General features: G+C 39.9%; 1 protein-coding gene across 6 annotated transcripts in view; it reads left to right on the top strand.

Annotated features, from left to right (window-relative positions):
• b3gat1 (beta-1,3-glucuronyltransferase 1) overlaps nucleotides 1-20,546 on the top strand; it is a 123,529-nt gene that overhangs the window by 47,458 nt on the left and 55,525 nt on the right. For 5 of the 6 annotated variants that reach the window (XM_023961212.1, XM_023961211.1, XM_023961213.1 and 2 more), the window contains exons 2-3: nucleotides 5,842-6,084; nucleotides 16,128-16,245. The gene's annotated coding sequence lies outside the window, so the exon portion shown is untranslated. The remainder of the gene's footprint in view (nucleotides 1-5,841; nucleotides 6,085-16,127; nucleotides 16,246-20,546) is intronic. The other variant, XM_023961210.1, reaches the window with a different exon arrangement.

A 20,546-nucleotide genomic window follows, 5' to 3' on the forward strand; every position in this document is an offset into this window, starting at 1 on the left:
AAAATAGACTATTTATTGACGGTGCACCTTATATTCCGGTGCACTGGAAAATACAATAAAAGTTTTTTTTTATTTTAAGTTTTCCTTTATGAGTATTGTAAGCTGCTGGAGGCAGAAGTATCTGCAGCTTCTTTTCAGCCAACTGCATTAAACAGGTGGATTAATAGGGGATAAATAAATAAATATGGGAGCGCCAGGCTTACATAGATTCTAGTCATCAATAGGAGGAGTGTGCTTTTCATGTTGATTGCTTCTTATTGGATTTCTTCTCATAAGCCAGTATCCATGTGAGAAATGATCTGTTTGGGGAGATCGATACCAGTGCTTGCAAAAACAACGTGTGAGAAAAAGAGGGTTGCTTCGTTCACTTCTATTCTCTTCTGAGTTGTATTAACAGGTTTGAGATCCATCAATATCAGCGTGGCCTTGCCTGCTTACCCCCCTTCCCGCCCTCTATCTTTAGACATAGCCCGATCCATCCATCACTGTCGGACGTGCGCGCTGATGTGGTCAGGGTGGCCAGCCCACAGCCGGCACCGCAGCGTGAGCTGGCCTGAAAATGTGCGAATGTGTTTGAGCACCCACACACATCTGCTTGAGCGATTACGTGTTTGGTGTCTGGACACAGGGTTGAACATGACAGAACAGCAGCTGAACAGTTTTAGCTGCCGCCTCAAGTTTCTGCTCAGGCCACAGTGGAGCTTGTGGAAGCAAAAAACACTTTTCTTAATATCAACATAAAAAGAATGGATATATTAAAGTAGGTTTTGGTTTGTGGATCATTTTTGTTTTGGTTGGAATAGAAAACATGTTTTGCTTTGGAGGAAAGATTTCTTTTTGGAAAAGAATCTACCTTTGACAATAGAGCCATGACACATGCAACAAAGCAGCTTTAGATTAGAGGACAATTACTTTTTGTCACTTTGAGTTTATGGCAGGAGAAGAGTAAGTTTTCAGACGTGTAACCCTTGTGCCATCCTAAGCACTTTAATTAGATGACCCCACCCTTCCATTGACATGTTCTCCCTACCATGACAAAGGTGGATAAAGGTGGAAAGATTTCATGTAATCCATGGACACCAGTGAAGATCACAAATCATTGAAGATAAAAGGTTCAGAGCACTGTCTAGTGGGTCTGGATGACCCAACTCCCAACGTTAAAGTGCCTAGGATAGCACAAGGGTTAATGGAAAAATATTTGTTACAGTGGTTGCAGTAGCAACATTTGACAATGTTACATTTATCTTTTGGTTTTAGTATATTGTTGATCTTTTGGCTTATATAATTACGGCAAGTGAATGGAACAATAAGCTACGAACCTTTCTTGCTTTTATTTTTCTGTGATCTTGAAGATTCACACTCATGGTTGACCTAGAAATGGTTTTTAGTCGGCAGGAAACAGTCATGCCTTTATCATCTTACTAAAGGTACTCACAGAACTCTTAGACTAATGGGTTTTGCTTATTTAACCGTTTCAGATGGATCATTCTTTTGTGACATCATATCCTGCATGCATAACGATGACCAGAAAGGTAAAAAACGGGCTTCAGTTTCATTCTGTAGAATTGAATGGGCTATACGACCCTTTACTAAACATCTATTGTACAATCATTGGTTTTAGTATGTCTGCTATCAAATGACCTTTTTGTTGACATTTGTGTCCGTAGATTCTTAAGCTAGTTTTAGTTTAGGTGCTTTGAGCCCTTACTTGGCTTCCATCTTAATAAGTAGAGATATTAGGAATGTTAGTAAAGATTTCTTTGTGCTACAGATCCAACCAGATTGATCTGTCTGGGGCAAGTTGTTAATTGAATCGACCTAAACCATTCAAAAACATTTCAAAATGACATAAATCAATAATCCATATTGGAAAAATACCATTTTGATTGGGCCATGGTAGATTTATTTTACCATAACAAAAAATCCCTTGATGGCAGCAAAACACTATCACGCCATCATGACAGTTCAATTTATTTATTAACACTTTATTATCTTGTAAGAAATACAAGGAATATGGAAAACTTCACCTGCACTGTTCAGTACCAGATACTCATGGTACTTTCTGGTTGAAGTTTTGGGTAAAGATGTCCTGGATCGTTCTGAATGAACCAATATTTACTATGAATCAGATCGTCAACCACAAATTATGATGTGAATCCAATCATTAAAACGAATCGTTACACCCCTATTTCCAAAGCATCGCTCCAGGTGGAGATTGGGGTGGAGGAGGGACAACAAACTGCCTAGAATGCATAGAGAGACAAGCATTCGTGCATTTAAAGTCCAAAATATGAATGTAATTGGCTGAGAAGAATTTGGGTTATTTAGCTATTGGTTCAAATGATAAATGGCGTAAACTTGTATAACGCTTTTCTACCTTCCTTGAAGGCCCAAAGTGCCCTACAGTCACAGTCCCAATCACACACTGATGGCAGCTTCGCTGCTGAACACTGGCAACAACCCATACCCACCAGAGGCAGTGGGGGGTTCAGGGTGGGGTTCAGTGTCTTGCCCAAGGAGACCTCAACACATGGGCGGGTAAGGCGGGAATCAAATCTGCAATCTTCGATCAGAGGTTGACCGCCGTATCGATACGCTACGGCCACCCCAATTAGACTTCCAAAGTGAAAGTCTGACATTGGTGTGTAGAGTGATGCAACTGCCCAGCTCACCTGGAAGTGAGGTAGATTGTCTTTATTGGAAGCTTCAGTTCTGCTGCCAGGGGTGCTGGCCAAACCAGAGCAGCATCCGCCAGATAATGTCTGATATCTTAAAATTAAGAACAAGGATAGGGTAAACAAAGTGGAGCGATAAATTACACTATGGATTTTATGCTTAGCCTTTAAGTTTTACAATTTTTTCTTCCAATCATGGATGTACAGTGCTTCGTTGTTTATCGTGGGAAACATGTTCCAAAAATAAGCCGCAATTCGTGAAACCCGTCAAGTAAGATTACGGATGTTTTAAGGCGGTAAAACGCCTCACGACACACTTGATACCCTTTTCTCAGACGGACATGAATCTTTTTCTCACTTTTCTCTCTTGTTTAAATTCTCAAAGTTCAAACCTTTATAGAAAAATAAGTCAAGCATAAAAATAAAAGCTGGCATAATCACACTGAAAAAAATCCAGAAAAAGCTAGACCGCAATACGTCAACCGCAGTTTATAGTTTTATAAACCCAGCAAGCTATGCTAAAACAAAATAGAGCCATTTAGTCTATATCCCTAATGAAGGATCCATTAAGATGTGCATTGGTAATTTTTATATCTATTTGAAAACACTATCATTATAAAAACACCAAGTACGGTCATGTTGTATTGACTGCATTAAAGATATTTATATAACTCTTATGTTTATCCTTTCTTTTCTAAACGTATATCTTTCACAAAATGTGATTTTTATGAAACCGTTACACCATTTTTCTCCGATCACATGACCACACAACCTTAAAGCCATTCATCTGCCACGCTGACATTGCAATTGCAATTGTCTGACAACACAAACAGCATTTTGTACATGAAGCAACATCAGTGGTGGTGGAGTGATTTATTGCTTTCTGTCATCCAGGAGGTGCAGGTTTTCAGTCTTTTACCATCATCACGTCAAAATACAACACAATGCTGTGAGTCGTAGCGGTGGAGCCGGGGCTGGGACATGGTCTGTCACGGACGGTGTGGGTTTTAATTCCGATTCACCTTGACTGTATTTCTGCTATGAAAGCTGCTGCCTGATGCTCCTGGAGCCTCACTTGATTTCTTCTAGAAACTTACATTTCAAACACGTTGCCCTTCACCTTCATGCTACTACGTGATAAAAAAACAAAAAAAGAAACCCTGCTTTTTTCCACAAGTGATTGACCTTGCAACTTGTTTTACCTCGCTTGACTTCACAGTCATCCCCCCATGCTCCTTCACTCCCTTTTGTTGCTGTAATTTGGCAGTGCAGAGTATGTTTCAAATCATGGAGCTCAAACCGAGTCCGCCAGACCTGTATAAAGGCCATTCCCCGTGGCTTTAAGGTAATTATGTTCTCCCCTTATGACAGCCCAATTGAATTTAGATTAAGCCAATAACAAACCTGCAGCACAGCATGCCTGCTGGACACTGGCCTGTCAATAGGCTGTTAAAGAATCCAAGCCTTTTATTTTGCCTCACGCGGCATCAGCTGGTCCCTCTCTGCAGCCGCAGCGTCTGCCCAGAGGAGAGAGCAGCCAGCGGTGCAGCAGATGAGGCCTGCAGAGGAAGTCTCATCAATAATAGAGAGCGGTAGCTGAGGGAATCATGCTGAGGAATTGTGGTGGCGCGGGCAAGAAGTGCAGCTGCTTTGTTTGTCTCATTTCTTACAAATGAAGCTTGTGAAATACTGCTTGAACGCACATGAGTAGCCGAAAACTATTAATAGCTGGTGGGCTGAATAAATTGTGAAACCACAGCGAGGTATGCAGCCAGCCATGTTCTGGAAGCTAATGGGCATTTCCTGAAGAACTACAGCAATTAAACTACATTTTGGACTGTTGAATAAAAAACATGAGCATTGACGGTATATAGAGAACTGGACTGAGTAAGTGTGACATCACTCATAAAAAATGACTGACCTTAGGTCAATTCAGTTGCCATTTTTCCGCCATCTGTCCGTCGCCATGTTGGAACCAGACGTCCTTATTAAGCTGTGATTGGTTTGTGTCTATCTTAGTCTACATCTCCATGGCAACCACTCTCTCCAATTGAGCATATTAGAAGGCGGGCTCAGGAGAATTAGTCTATCAAACGTTTCGAACATTCAACGACTAACCACCTACTTTCATTTAGGCATCTGATTGGTCAGTTTATAACTTTAATAACTTTCACTGCAGAAGCAGGAACATCTTAAGAAATAGGTATCAGAGCTAGAATAGTTATTCTGACAAATACTGAGTAATAGCTGTTTACTACTCTATAGATGTCTATGGGATTTTGGCTTATTGGAACCTATTTGGAGTGTGAGGGGGGTGGGGTCACGCAGTCCAGATCTAATATACAGTCCAGTCCAGATATAATATACAGTATGGCGTCACATCAACAAAAGCAAAGACTCCAAAGATCATCCAAAGAACAACCATCATCTCCTGTGATAGCATCCAGATGAATATGATAAAATCTGTTATACAAAGTTCGCATTGGGCACGTTCAAAGAACATGTTGAAAGCATACGGCGTTCACACTGGACTGCTGCCACCCCACATGTCCGCCACCTACAGTAGGCAGAAGCTTGGTGGGAAATGTGGAAGTGGTGAAAATCTGGTGGCTGACTTGGTGTCACAGAATTCTGGTTGGGCACAAACCACAATTATTCATTTCTCTGTCGTGATCAATTTTCCAACAGTTGACACTTAAAAGGGAATTAAAAGGGACGACATCCATACATCGCGCCCAAATCCGACTCCCTGGTTGGTCAAAATTTGACCGCTTAACTTGCAACGCTCGTTCGATGGATGCCCGTTTTCTACTGTACATAGAGCCCTATACTCTATGTACATTTTTACTGTACATTTTTACATGGTCGTAAAAATGTGCGTAGAGACAAATGAATGTGAGGATTTTGAACACAGAAGCCCACAATGTGCATTTGCCTGTGTTTACATGGTCTTTACAGTGAAAGTGGTGGCTTGAACGTGTAATGTGTAAACGTAGCTTTTACAGTCAGAGCCACTGACAATGAGCCGCTGCTCGTCATAGTGGGACACTGTCTCCTCCCCGCTGCCATCCCGCTCATTCCCTTTCTTCAATGGCTCTCATTGTATTGGGAAGAGGAGGCCCATTCTTCCTCACGTCTCACTTCTCTCGTGCTCTTGTTCCTCCAGGGGCTGGCCCTAAGGACATGAAAACACAGGGCGAGTGTGGATGTCACCCATGTCAGAGCCTTCGGTGCGTTTGACCTGCCTTCCATCGCACACATCCCTGCTCCCCAAGCGGCACCAATTACAGGCGGGCTCCACACAAAGACCTGCCACTGTAAAGGACTGGGCCGAGGCGAAGAGGGACAGAATCTGCTAGAGGAGGGGCCGTTTTTGTTTTTTTTGCAGGGGAGAGACAGAGCGTTGTTTGTGAGTATTGTCATGTTCTTATTGTTGGGGGAACCGGCACTGGGAAACCCATGTAATGATTTTCCTTGTACACCAGAAATGAAAGGAGCTCATAATGCCAGCAAAAAGTGAAGGATGTCGATGTCTTTGTGAAAATCTATCCAGAGATGTCTCTCTGATGTATCGGGGAGATAAAAGATAAAGATAGAATGATGGCAGTAATTGTTCCTCCACCCACCATCTTTGTCATGGTGTCAAATCTGTCTGTTTTATTGAAGACAGAAGTTCCTTCGGAAAAGCGAAGGCAAATGTATTCACTTCCCCTTTGCTTCTTCTCCTCTGGGTTAGACATTAGAGATTGTTGTGTGATGGGGGGAGGAATAAGATGGGAAAGTGAAGGTTGGAGAGCTGGAGAGCCTAAGCAGATCATAGCAAAGCAGGGAGAGTGACCCTAAAGCGTGGAGGTGGTAAATGATCAGATAAAGAAGGCAGGAAGAGGCCAAGTGTCAAAACAAAAGCTTCTGGGCTTCATCGTCTCCTCACTGGACTAAAGAAAATATTATATAAACCATAAAATATGTAGGTCTATCATTCAGTTGTTTTATTGTTCAGCATCAATACAAAGAAACAGCCTGAGTAAATACTTTATATATGATTTTATCGATTAATGGAAGCTGCCCAAAACCAGGAACTTCACCTAAAACCTGGTGGTGTCATCGTTGGCAGCAGCTGCAGTTATCAACCGTTTGCAACAATTGGTATTGTTTTTCTGGCACCTGCAAAGGAAATTTGGGCCATTCTGTTCTGCAGAAGCGTTTTCATTTGTCCAACGCTGCAGGGTATTCCGGCATGGATGGACTGTTTAAAGTCGTGTCATTTCAATTGGATTTAATGAGGGACTTTGACTGGGTGACACCACGACCTCATTAAGGTTTATTTGAACCCTTCAAATGGTCTTTTCGGCGTGCGTGGGGTGAGATGGTTGGACATTAACCTTCAAAATGTTCTGGTCAAGTGAGGCATTGAAAGTTTTGTAATTCATTTAATTGCATCAGCAGTTAGCGAAACTGCTAATTAATCCAAAACCTTCCCACTACCACCCCTATGTTTGACTGACGGTATGAACAGTTTTCACAATTCTATTCCATTTTTTACTCCCCACCATGGATTTCAAAAGCCCTGCGGTTCCTTAAGCCTCAGTCACAGGCAGCTTTTCAGGCAGACAAAGGCTGAAACAAATGGCAAACATGTATGGGGTCATGTTAAGGTCGTTGGGTCTTTTCTACGGGGATGGTGTGAGCGAAAGGTCGTAGCGAACACTTTAACAACATGCAAAGGTAAAGTCAGGAGGAAGGTTTTTTAGTTTATTTTATTTTTTGTTTTAGATGAGATTTATTAGTCTACAAACATCTGCAAAATTACACTTATATACAGTAATTGTGAGGCAGAAACTTCACAAACAAGATTTCATATCAGCGTAACCCTTGTGCTATCCTAGGCACTTTACCATTGGGAGTTGGGTCATCTAGACCCACTAGACAGTGCACTGAACCTTTTTTCTTCAATGATTTGTGATCTTCACTGGTGTCCATGGATTACATGAAATGTTTCCACCTTTATCCACCTTTGTCATGGTAGGGAGAACACCTCAATGTAAGGGGGGGGGTCATCTAAGATAGCACAAGGGTTAATCAAAAGTTTGAAAGTTCCGCCCAAATTTAACAGTTCCCTTCTTTAGGCAGCAGCAGTGTAGGTACATTTTTTGTATTTATTTTTATTGAACATTCGCTGAATACAAGACAAAAATGGAACATGTATGACAATATAAGAATACAACACAATTCCAAATACAGAGTAAAATTTTTTAACCGTATGATAATCTTAACTTTTAAGAACCAAATTGTAAGTAATATCGATTTTTAAAACAAACTGGTGTTCAATAATAATCAAGTAAAGCAGTCACAAAAGGAAACAAATAAGTAACTAAAAATAGAAAAATAAAAAAGAAAGAAAAGAAAAAAGCAAAAAAATAGAAATGCGAGATTTGACTTTTGTCACTGATCCAAAAGATTTACGGATCGTTTTTTGTGCCAGGAGGAAGTAGTTGAGCCCTTTAGGGCTCCACGCATGCAAACTGACTGTTTGAAGTGAAAGAATTAGACAATCAGAGCGTAGTTTGTGTTGACACCCTATGGATGTCCCACGTGAACTTGCGTATCATGTGCACACCCCGTGCATGTGGCATTTGGGCGGAGTCAGTAAGAGAGTAGTACTCACACCTGAAAAACAACTGTAATGTGGCGTTTGTGTGCATCACACAGCAGCATCACCCGTCCGTCACCGACATTTCCTTTACAAATACTTCACACTTACCGCACGCGCAACAGTGGTACGTTCCATTTTCCTGACGTCTCTTGAGGTGGTCGTATGAGCTTCCAGGGACCTGCCAGACACACCTCCTGAAAGTGTGGCTCCTCCTCCCTATGACCCTCCAGAGCCTGCAGCACCCGCACAGGTCAACCCCCATACGGGTGCAGGCAGTACGTGTTGACCTTAAAAGTTTAGTAATATCCTGGATGAAGCTGAATTTGGCTTTTGATCTAAAGCATGAGCAGGAGCAGAAGGAGACACCACAACACCATGAGGTATCAGTACCTCTCAATCATTAAAGAACGTCAACATATGAAAGCTTTATTTTTGATTGCATGATGAAAAGCAGGAAAGGCTCTCAGAAAAGGTTGAAAAATTAGCAATAACTAAACTTTTGCTGCGGAAAGCTACGTCTCCGCTGTGTGATCCAACTCAGTAGAGCTTCTCTGTGCGGCAATAGATCGCAGCTACAGATTATTGACATTCATTAGGCAAAAAAACAACACAATCTGTTTGTATTGAACAAATCCTGATGAAGGACAAAAGTGACTTTAGTTCAACATTTCAACTAAGCATCAGTTTCCCAACCCCCTCACAAAGCTTTCTGAATTTTCTAACATGCTTTCACCCTCAAAAGTCTTTATAAGATCCCTGTTACAATTATTAATTTACCAAGATTCCACAGTTTTAATTATACTAGCTTTTGATTTCACCGAACTGTTTGTTTTTCCTAAAGTAATTCTATCAGCATCCTTCTGCCAATGCTCAATGTTTGTTTGGTTGAACTAAAAACGGAAAGTATTGGAGAAAAAAAGTCCTAGTTGCTAGCAAGAAATGCTGGCAAAGAGTTGTGGTCCTTAGCCAGGAGGGACCCCCCAGGGCAAACCAGCTTATGAATATGTGCAGTTGTGTTTGTCTTTTTTTCAGAAGCTCGTTAAAAAAAAGAGATTGTATGAATCCAAATGATATTGCTGATCGCTGGAAATCCTGTTTGAGTTGCTACATTGTTAAAAAAAAAAACCTAACAAGCACATTTTTAGCTTTATTCACATTTCCTATAGTTTGACTTGTGTGAAAATCATTTGTGAAGTAGAAAATGCTGATAATTCTCAGTGTTTCTGTGCTGTTGCTCTGTGTCCTTAAGCTTCCTGGGGACGTTTGTACCACTTGAAATGGAGAGCTTCTTTGGGGGGGGAGGGGTGTCAGACCTGACAACCATTGCAGGTGCGGTGCATTCTTGTGCAAACAAAATGATGTTGACATCGTAACACACAAGAAAAGGTGCCTTGGAGGCACTTTAACATTGGGAGTTGGGTCATCTAGACCCACTAGACAGTGCTCTGAACCTTTTTTCTTCAATGATTTGTGATCTTCACTGGTGTCCATGGATGACATGAAATCTTTCCACCTTTATCCACCTTTGTCATGGTAGGGAGAACACGTCAATGTAAGGGGGGGGGGGGGGGGTCATCTGGACCCCATAAGATAGCACAAGTGTTAAAACTGTGTAAAAATTATTTTTGGCAGTGGAACTACCCGCATTGACGATGCAAAAAACAAACAAAAAGCACCTCCTCCAATCACTTCCATGTACAGAAAATAAGCATTTTAATGTGGGGTGGAGACCAGCAGCCATTCAAGTGTCTCTATGTTGCATGGATCAGGGCACAAAAAAAATACATCAGTGGTCATTAGAAGCAGTTCTTCAGATAATTAAATTTTACCCGCATCTCCACGATTAACTTCGGCCCACATTTCTGAAGCTTGTCCCTGAGAGGGGCGTCGTTTTGATGACCCACTTTGTTTTAGGGGACTGTGCTGCAGCTTTTACACTGCGTTTAACGTTCTCTAATGCCGTTTTAATGCAGATGGCTTCACATGCAGTAGCTGCCAGGCAAACAGTCGGCCCGTGTGTCTGTAACGTGAAAATAAGGCGGCACTCCATAAGATCTTTATGATGACAGATTTATTTACAGTCTCTCATCCACGCTTGGAGCAGAAAGCATATGTTATGTCATAAATTAGAAAGCCATACAAGTCTAAATGTTTCGAGTCAAATGCACACAAATGGAACTACATGGCTCTTTTTCGCCGTGGATTTTTGCACAGCTTTGATTTTGCCACAGTGAAATTAATTCTTTCCTTGTGCAGGCTTTTTTTTTTAAAGGATGCCTAGGCGAAACGCTTCGTTCTCTTCGGAAACACACACATGCACATATATGCAGATGAGCCTGCTCTGTTCCTCGCGGCTATCTCACATGCTGGGCAAAGCTGTCACACAAGCTGTATCTGGGAGCACCAGGAGGCCGAGACTGACTTGAATTAAAGTGAGAGAACGTCCCTTCCAGATCTGAGAGGATACACAGAGAGACGGTCCCAGAGAGACGGTCAGAAAAGGATGGAGGGAGGGAAGAGGCATTCTGGCAGCAAATAAGAAGGCAGAGAACAATTGCTGGAGAAATGAAAAGAAAAGGAGTGTTTGATGATGTGGAAAAGAGCAGGAAGTGTGTTGAGCAGGGTTGTGTATTTTCTTGTCAAAATAGAGAAGTAGGAATGGATGATGAGACTTACAGTAACTCAAGCTAACATATCATATATTTGAGAAAGGTTTTCGGATCATTATTGATTAGACACGATCAAAAATTCCTCAGACATAATCAGTTCAATTAAATTAAACATTCAGGCAGATTGAACTGATATTATCATATACCATATTTTTTACACTACACAGATTTTATGGCACACCATCAATGAACGAATGGTCCATTTTTGAAGTAATGTCATATATAATTTACACAAAACTATAAGAAGCATTAGGAGTCAGGGATGAGTCTGTCAGACTTGAACTGTGTTCACGGTAACACCAGAATTTATTTGTAACATGCTACACGTTAGCCACGTTAGCATCGTCACAATACCTGTAACTGCTAACCTTTGCAACACAAACACAAACAGGTTGTGTGCAAATTCCTGCATATATACAGTGCACTATGTAGTGCACTATGTAGTGCACTGTATAGGGCATTTGCCATTTGCCTTAGAAATTTCCCAGAAGTCTCTGTGGAAAACCAGTGTTCATCAGTGCTCACTAGATCGGCGAATATAGACCACAATGCATTGCGTTTCAACAATTTTTGCCAAAAATAAGCCATTTAAATGTATTTTTTTAATAAGCCATCAATGTTTTTAACTTCAGAACTCAGTCGATTTATTAATACTCCTATCAATTAGATTTTAACTTCCTGAAATTGATGGCGTCATATCCGCCGTTTAAAAAAAAAGTAGTGAGCATGGCGTCCGAATTGTTTGTAATATCCAGGGCACCACATAGTGCTGCACTATATAATAATAATAATAATAATAATAATGGATTGGATTTATCTGCACTTTTCAAGTCACTCAAAGCGCTTACATTGTGTCCATAATTCATTCACTCCTCATTCATACTTGGTGATGGTTTGCTACTGATGTAGCCACAGCTGCCCTGGGGCAGACTGACAGAGGCGTGGCTGCCATTTCGCGCCTCTGACCATCACCAGGACATTCATACACATTTACACACCAGTGGAGCCACACCGGAGGCAAGGAGGGTGAAGTGTCTTGCCCAAGGACACAACGACAGTTGGCTGGGGGGAGCGGGGATCGAACCGCCGACCCTTAGATCATTGGACGACCCGCTCAACCGCCTGACCCACTGTTTTTTAGTAGATAGGGGTTAGGGTGGGAATTCAGACACAGCCTCTGACTGATACAGCCAAAGCAAATGTTACCGTGACACATTAACATACTTACAATACCTCCCAACCTTGTTTGAAACTTGTAAAAAAAAACGGACATTTTGACGTCGTGTGCCTCTTAAAATGGCTCTGACTTCAATAAGCAAAACCAGAATAATTCCATATTTCTGGATTATGAGGCGTTTTTGTTTGTTTGGTTTTTTTAAACAACAGTACGTCTTTTAAGTGCAGAAAACACAATACTTGGATAGATCAATGTGAAGTTTGTGTTTGGTAAAGATGTGTCATCAGTTTTTATAGATTTACAACACAATGATTCACAGTGACATAGTAAAACTAACAAATCTATGGAAAAGGAAAATACCAATAACAAACATTTTTTTTCAGAATACAAACACTGTTCTATCAGTATCTTGCTGTGTGTTACACTGTATGTTTCAGCTTCTAAATGTTGTAAAAAATATGCCTGACATGTCTGCAATGATGCCTCACAGCATTTAGACTGTAATTATCAGCTCTTTCTCTATGGGGTCGGCAAGTTCTCCTTATGCATACATGGATTTACACCAGACACCTTCTCCTACCCTGGAAAATCGTTCTTTATTGGTCAATTGGTGTAGAAGTTGTCGCTTAGGTGTGTGCTGCCCTGTGAAGTAATAGTGAACTGCCCCTGGTGTACCCCACCCTTGCTCTGAGGTAACTGGGATAGGCTCCAGCAACGCTACCCGGGAGTGGCGATAGAAGATAAATGTATAGACGTTGCCCAGAATGCATCCCATTGAACAGATGTAACTATATGTACACTCAGCATTCGTGTTTTACACTAAAAACAAATAATACAGCATGACATACCAAGACACAAATCATAGCTGTCATACCCGGAAAGACAGAAGCAGGTGCAGCTGATACATTCATCTACTTCAGTGAACCGTCTCCAAGCAGATGTGCTTGAACAAGAGTTTAAGCTAAAAATAGAATATAATAATGTATATCTTGTACCAATACTGCAGAACATATTCAGAAAATTTTCGCTCTTTTTTCACTGCTTACATGCTTTTTTGGGGGGCAAAAAATGCTTTTGCTGCATTGCTTTATGAGTTCTGCACAGCAAAAAGCTGGAACATAAATTATTAAACGACTTTTTTTATATATTCCCCCACCTCGTTTCCTCGCAAAAATGCACCCATTGTAATGTCATTCTGCAAACGAGGCAGCAGTCCGCTGCTCGGATTTCCACTTCAGCACGTGGGGTAAGGCCGCCGTTGGTGATGCTTTGCATCGCTCCTCCTGCCCTCTGTGCTGCAGCCTCTTTCTTCTGTAATGACACAAGCCCGCTTTAGCAGCATTTTTCCAGTCTGTGTTTTCTCATTTCAATTTTAGGGCATTAGCTGCAGAATCATTCGCAGATTAATGATGCATTTTAAAGCATGAAACACAGTCATTGTGTGTGATTACGTACTAGCAGGGAAAATGAGCAGTTCAAAGATAATAACACACACATTTGGCAGTTTTAGGAAGCCTTTTAATGCATCAATATTTACTCGGCATTATACCACCTACGCTACAATTACATTTGCGCCTGTTGTGTTTTTCTGTAAGGATAATTCATGCAGGTTGAACAGGCGTGTAAATATTTCTAAAAACAATCTGAAGTATTAAAAATGTATGTAGGGAGTTTATGCTCTTTAGACTATCCTAATTGTTTTTGAGAGATTTCAAGCCGAATTTTCACCTAAATATAGCATGTTTCTTTAGTTTATGTTTGGTTCTTGACTTCATGTAAACTCAACCATTAGATTTGTATTTTTACTGCAACACATATTGTAAATGCAGCAATAACATGTTGTGATGGCTCAGAGCTGCAGAATGTGGAGCACTTGTTTAAGGAAACTGCCTCCTCAGATCTGGATATTGTTGTTTTGTAAAGTCAGATGGAATAAAATTTGTGATTTTATGATGCAACTGTTTGTAACTTCACTTTTTTATTCCAGATTTATTTTATTTATTTATTTTTGCAAGAGATTCTTTCTTTGACACTGTGTTGTTCAGAAAGCAGAACCTCAGCTTTGGATGGTGTGGTTCCATAAAAAAAAATCTTAAATAGGTTAGGTTTTTTGTGTGTTTTTTTTTTTGTAGAGATTTTCTTGGGAAAAACCATGAGACAAACTATTATTGCGTATCCCAGAAAAAGAACTTTTACAGAGGTCTAACATGAGCACCTTAAAGTAGTAAATGATTTTCATGTAGAAATTATTAAAACACACAAGCAAGTTTTCTAACAAAAATATGTTTGAGTTTTAGTCTGATCAATAGATTGTCCAATATATGAGAGGGTAAAAAAATCCCCAAATAGCAATTTTTCATCCTTTTTTGGGGCTTAAAGACCCATTCCGATGGAGATGGTGTTTTTGTTTGTTTTTAATATCTTCTTGTAGCATTTTTCTGAAAACAAAGGAGATATAAAGAAGATTAAGCGGAAAATTGCATTTCAGAGTATTGCTTGCCATTTTTGTTGCACCGCCAATGTTAGGTTGGGAGAGTGTCGGTGTAGGTGCCATAACAGTTCGGCCAGCAACAACCATTCTGGGTCCTTGGACTAGTGCTGACGTCAATCATTGTGTTGTTATGTGATTGGCTGTCTGTTGGTCCGATGACGTGTCAGATAGTGATTGGTCTGGACAAATTACGACACTACCATAGAAGAAGATATCATGAAATCTGTTGTAAACAAACAGAGCTCCAACATAGAGTGAGATTATCTTCTAAATGTCCTTTTATTGTGATTATTATTAAGTGCATTGCAGCTGAACGGACTGCGGTCCAAACGCTTCTCCGGACCGAACACTATAACAAAGCACCTTCCCTACAAACACAAAGCTACGAGACTCCAGCTGCTCTGATCAGAGATACGGTTCACTCTGTGGAGCAGCAGGTTCATTCTAACAGCCACAGATGTTTTTACTAAGTGGGTTGTGGCAAAATCTCTCTATAAACACTACAAAGAAGAATGTCAGACGTAATTCTAAGGGAAAAGAACTTTGGGTTAGAAAAGGAAACGTGAAATGAAAATATATAGAGCCCGAGCAGATCTCCACGCTACGTAGTTTGTCCTAGTGGGGCTACTGTAGTGTGACGTTATCCTCAGTCGAAAGGACCCCGAACGGTTATTGCAGCCTGAATGGTTACGGTACCTACACCGGGACTGTGAGTTTAAAGAGATGGGTGATGGGAAGTGAGGGCGGGCTAATGAACTCCTGCTGCTTTTCAGAAACTACGTCCTAGTAAACGACACAGTTTTTTTTTAGTTTAGGCTAAAAAGGGTGTAATTATGACAAAAAGACCACTGGAAACGCTTTGACAATAGCTCAGAAGATTATTGGAGTAAGTAACTCAGACATGACGCTCACGTTTCCATGGTGACGATCAGTGGTACCTGTGGAGCAGCAGCCATGTCGAAAAACAAACATGGCACATGATTAGACTTTGTTTTTTATATTTCAACTGCAAAGACTGAAAAAGGAGAACCTGGCAAACTGCATTTTTCTGATTTACATCTGTATAAAGCAGATTTTCTTTTTTTAATTCAATGCTGGCTTTTCTCAACAAGGATTTTGATATTTGAATTTTGTATTTTAAATACTGACAACCCCCCTTCCTCTGCTGGCATCAATCGCTTCCAATTTGAACACAATCCTGAAAAATAAATGCAAAAGTTCCTTCTTCTTTTTTTTTTGTTTCTTGTAAATATAATCAAGGGAAAAAAAGTTTTTAAAAATGTTTAGATGCTGTAATTTTATCTCAGCTTAAGACAAAGTAGTGACACTAACAAAATCCTCTCTCCTCATATTTGTAGATTTTTAATGTAGAATGAAAGTGAAATCAAAATCATGTAGAAACGAACCTCTTCACATAGGAATGACATTAGTAAGATGAGATGTTTGCGTTTTTTCTTCTCAGGGTTGACTGTCTGTGTGGCTCTGAACTAGAAGACCGTCTGATCAATAACGAGGAAGCCTCTCTGTAAATCCTTTTCTGGGCTCATCCAAGGGTTATTCCATAAAGCAACAGCGTTACGGTGAGCCATTCATTTTCTTGCCAACTGGCACCTCGTAATACTCATGACAAATTTAGCATGAGAAGGCAAGGAAAGCGCAACCTACTTAAAACCGCATTAGCAGCCTCTTCTGTGAATTCAAAAAAAAAGAGAGATTTGTTTTCTTTTTGACCCTTTTTTCTTTGCACCTATACTCTAGCTGTAACGTTCACAGTGATCCTACATTTATATTTTATAGGCTTGGCAAACATTTTTAATCAAAGACAATGATTTTTACCTTCAAAAAAGGCACTGAAGCCATGATATTTGAGCCAAAAACGCAAGAATATTGATAAAAAACCTATTCTAGTCAATTCAGTGGTCGTTATTATTTTATAGACAGCTAGTAAGAGCAGATGCTCAGCACACCTTTCCTATCTCTTAATGATTCTGGAGCATCCTTTAAGTTAAGAATCTTTATTAAAGAACAAGGTCCAGAGGGGTTTAGTCAAACTTAAGTCAATATATTCATCAACCTTATAATGATTTTTCATCTCTGAGGTCATTCAAATACAGCAGCACTAATATGTTTTCAATTTGGTGTAATTGATCTTTTTTTTATGTTCAGCTCGGTGCCTAAATGCCGATCATTGAAGGAGATATCAAGACGCACAGTATTACATTTACTTGTGGAGCACTGATATGGATGTAGCATATTTTTATCATTACTGATGTTGACAGGATTTGTAGAGGTTTACGGCACTCTGTCAAAATCTTAAGTATGGTGATTGAGAATACGCTACACGGCTAACGTGTTTCCGTATAGGACTCAGTTTTTTTAAGTGTTACTAACAGGGTTGGGAGGCCGTGTGGTCATAGTAACGTTGTGGTATCAGTATGTTTTCCTACGTGTTGCAAACAAAGTTGGGAATTACAGGTAATGTGAATACATGGCTAACACTGCTAACGCTTCTAATGTTGCTAACGCTTCTACTACAGCTAACACTTCTCATATGGCTAATGCTACTGCCATGGCTAACCCTTCTAATGTGGCTAATGCTGCTAACATGGCTAACACTTCTACCAATGAGTTATATCACTAGAGGAGACACGCCCGCTTGGGAAGCCTGGCTGACGGTGGCGGAGCGCGACGCCATCTTGGTGAGGTCGACGACGCCCACATGACAATGATTTCTATTGCTTTTAGTGGTGTCTAAGTAGCTTTTATATACTATATATATTTTTACATTTATATATATTTATACATATATGTAAATATATTATATTTATATATATAATATATATATAGATACATGACTTGTTGTTGTTAAAGAAGAGAAACAGGCAGCCTTAAAAGCTCAAACTTTAATGAAAATGCATTGTTGCAGGACTTCTTACGAAGACAAAAATAATTTCAAAGAGTTTTTAAAAATAATTTCTAAACATTTAGAAGTTTTAGACCTCTTTGACATGTAATTTAAATTATTTAGAAAAACCCAACAATGAGTCAATAATAATAATAATAATAATAATAATAATAACAAATCAATAGTAAGTCAATACAAACAATAAATAAATAATAAGCCAATAAATAATAATAATAATAAGTCTATTAATAATAATAATAATAATAATAATAAAATAAATATTCAAAAGAAGTCCAAAAGTGAATAATAGATTTACCCTAAAAAAGCAACAACTACAACAATAAAGAAAAACAATAGATTTATACTGATTCATATGAGTGATCAATTTGTGTAACACAGATGTTATTGTGTCGGGTTTCAAGCAAACAGTCTGGCCTCTCTTATCTAAATGTGTTTCCACAAATGTTTCTAACATAGCCAGACTGTATTGCTAGTTGGTACCACAGTGATCCATCTGGGTTAGCTCTTTTTATTGCTAAGATACGCTTTTTCCTTAAGTCTGAATCCATTGGAAACCTGCAAGAAAAGTTCAGTCACTGAGTCAGAAATGTCTAAATCTATATTACTATAATAGCCTAGTATGCTGTATACAGGTTTAGCAAAATAAAATCTACATTTATGTCAAAAGCAAATTATCCGTACATCATGCAGCATGTTGATAACAGCCCTGCAGCATCATGCATGTCAACATGTGTATGATTAATGAAGCCCCTGCAGCATTAAAAGAAAAAAAAATTAGTACTTACCTGTGAAATGATATACCTTCCTCCTTCATGGACTCAGTGCTCTGATTTTGGCAGTTGAAACCCGCAAAATTAACTGGTATTATGCAAAAAATGTGTTCACATGCATGCACTGCAGTAGTAACTTGACCTCACCAAGATGGCGGTGCTCTCCTCCCATGAGGAACCACGTGATGTCTCCTCTAGTGATATAACTCATTGACTTCTACCATAGCAAATGCTTCTAATGTGGCTAATGCTGCTAACATGGCTAACACTTCTAACATGGCTAATGCTTCTAATGTGGCTAACATGTAGCGTGTCACAAACAAGTTCTAGAGGTACTTTGAATGCAGTTAATAAAGTCTGAAGACTGCTGGACTTATCCCTGACTATTTTGTCTCGCGTAATGCGCCTCATAATCCGGTTCACCCTACAGTACAGAAAATATGGTACTTAGGGCTAATTTGGAAAGGCTTTGGCCATAGAGTGAGAAAAAAGAACACATTTTGGTTTCCATATAAAGTCATGTCACTCTGAAGTTGAAGTTGACTCATCCAGATTGTACCTCTCCACGTAGGTTTGAACCCATCATTTCTCCAAAGGGATTTAAAAAAGTGAAAGTTATTGTTTGACTTTATTGCTTTCTACATGGGAGTTAGCTTGCTGATGTGGACAGTTTAGGGCAATTCCAAGACAGCCAGGAAAAAAAACTGTTCCCCCTGAGGGGGTTCTTGCTGCAATACTTTCATGAGGCATCTAGCAGTGTCAATGGGACTTTTATGTTGGGAGATTTTACATCAGCTGTTTGTGATTGGTAAGAGCAAATAGTGATTTCTTTTTAAGTACAGGAAAAACCAAGAACTCTTCCACATCACTGGAACTTTTAGACCAAGGAATCAAAACTAGTGTAGAAGCCCTAACAGACATTTCCAAATCAAATTTGAACACTATGTGTACTTTTCCCACTTACAGTAATTCCTTTCTGAGATTCAACCAGGGTTGACCTGGATGAGTGCTGCAGGTTTTGGGTCATTTGGGCCCATAGAGGGTCTTTGACAGGTGTTTCTTTAAGGGAGCGCAGGAGTGTCTTACAGTTCTCTGGAAGCTCATGTAGAGGGCATTTATGGGGTATGTGACGTTAGTAGACATGATAATTGAGATCTTATAGGAATTACGGCATGGAGGTGAGGTGACTGAGGGACAGGAGGAAAATTTACAAGCTTCATCTGAAGATGGGTCTGTTGCTGAGCATGTAGAGTTTGTTGACTGGCCATCTTCTATCAGTCTGATTGTGTATTACCCCTTTATGACCAGAGCCCTAGCTTCAGTGTTGACATTCGTTCAACTACTGCAACTCTTCAACCATTTAAAAGTAATTCCAGCGGACTTTGCAGCAGAGAAAAGAAGCCTTACGCTGATATGCAGCATTTTACAGTAGGGAAGAACAATCAATGTGAAACAGATGATTCCATCATGGAGAAAGGTGATTTTGTGTCAGTTAGGTTTAGTAAAGTGTTGCATAACAGTGCATAGCTGAAATGTAAAGTTACCTTTCTCAGAATTAGCTGATTCACTTTGATTGCATAAACGGCGAAGTTTTGGTAGGTCAAAGAGCGTATGTAGGTATCACCGTGTTTTAAAGGGTTAAGACGTCTGAAACCTCTTTTGATTTATCATCACAACCTTTTAGGGCTGCTTATTTTTTCTTGGACTCCCTCTTGAACAGCTCTGATTTCTAGTAGCCAGATCTGACACTTTGATGGTTCCCCATTTTATTACCCATGATTCCAGTTTCTTTTCCAGTCATTCTGTCAGGTCACTGAGGATCCAGAGCTTCAAAAGTTGATGTCAACATAAATGAATGCACTTTTGTCTCCTCCATGTGACTTACAGAGCACCCTCCTGTCTATGGGGCTCAAAGCTTCCATTCTGTGTTTCGTCAGCTCACCTTTCCTTCTCAGCATGCTGCATATGCACAAAAAATGAAACATCAGCCGTGTCTGATTGAAAGTCATGCCCCAAAAAGACAAGAGAGGCAGATATTCACTGAAGCTTCTATTCACCACTGCTTGGTGAATAAAAGCTCAAAGAGCAGCGATTGGATTGGATTCTAATGACCCCTTATTACAGCCAGATCATCCATAACCTCTCTTCTAACTTTGTTACTTTTCAAGCCTTCCAATCTGCAGCC

This window comes from Oryzias latipes, chromosome 13 (genome assembly GCF_002234675.1).
Source record: "Oryzias latipes chromosome 13, ASM223467v1".
Classification (NCBI taxonomy): Eukaryota; Metazoa; Chordata; class Actinopteri; order Beloniformes; family Adrianichthyidae; genus Oryzias; species Oryzias latipes.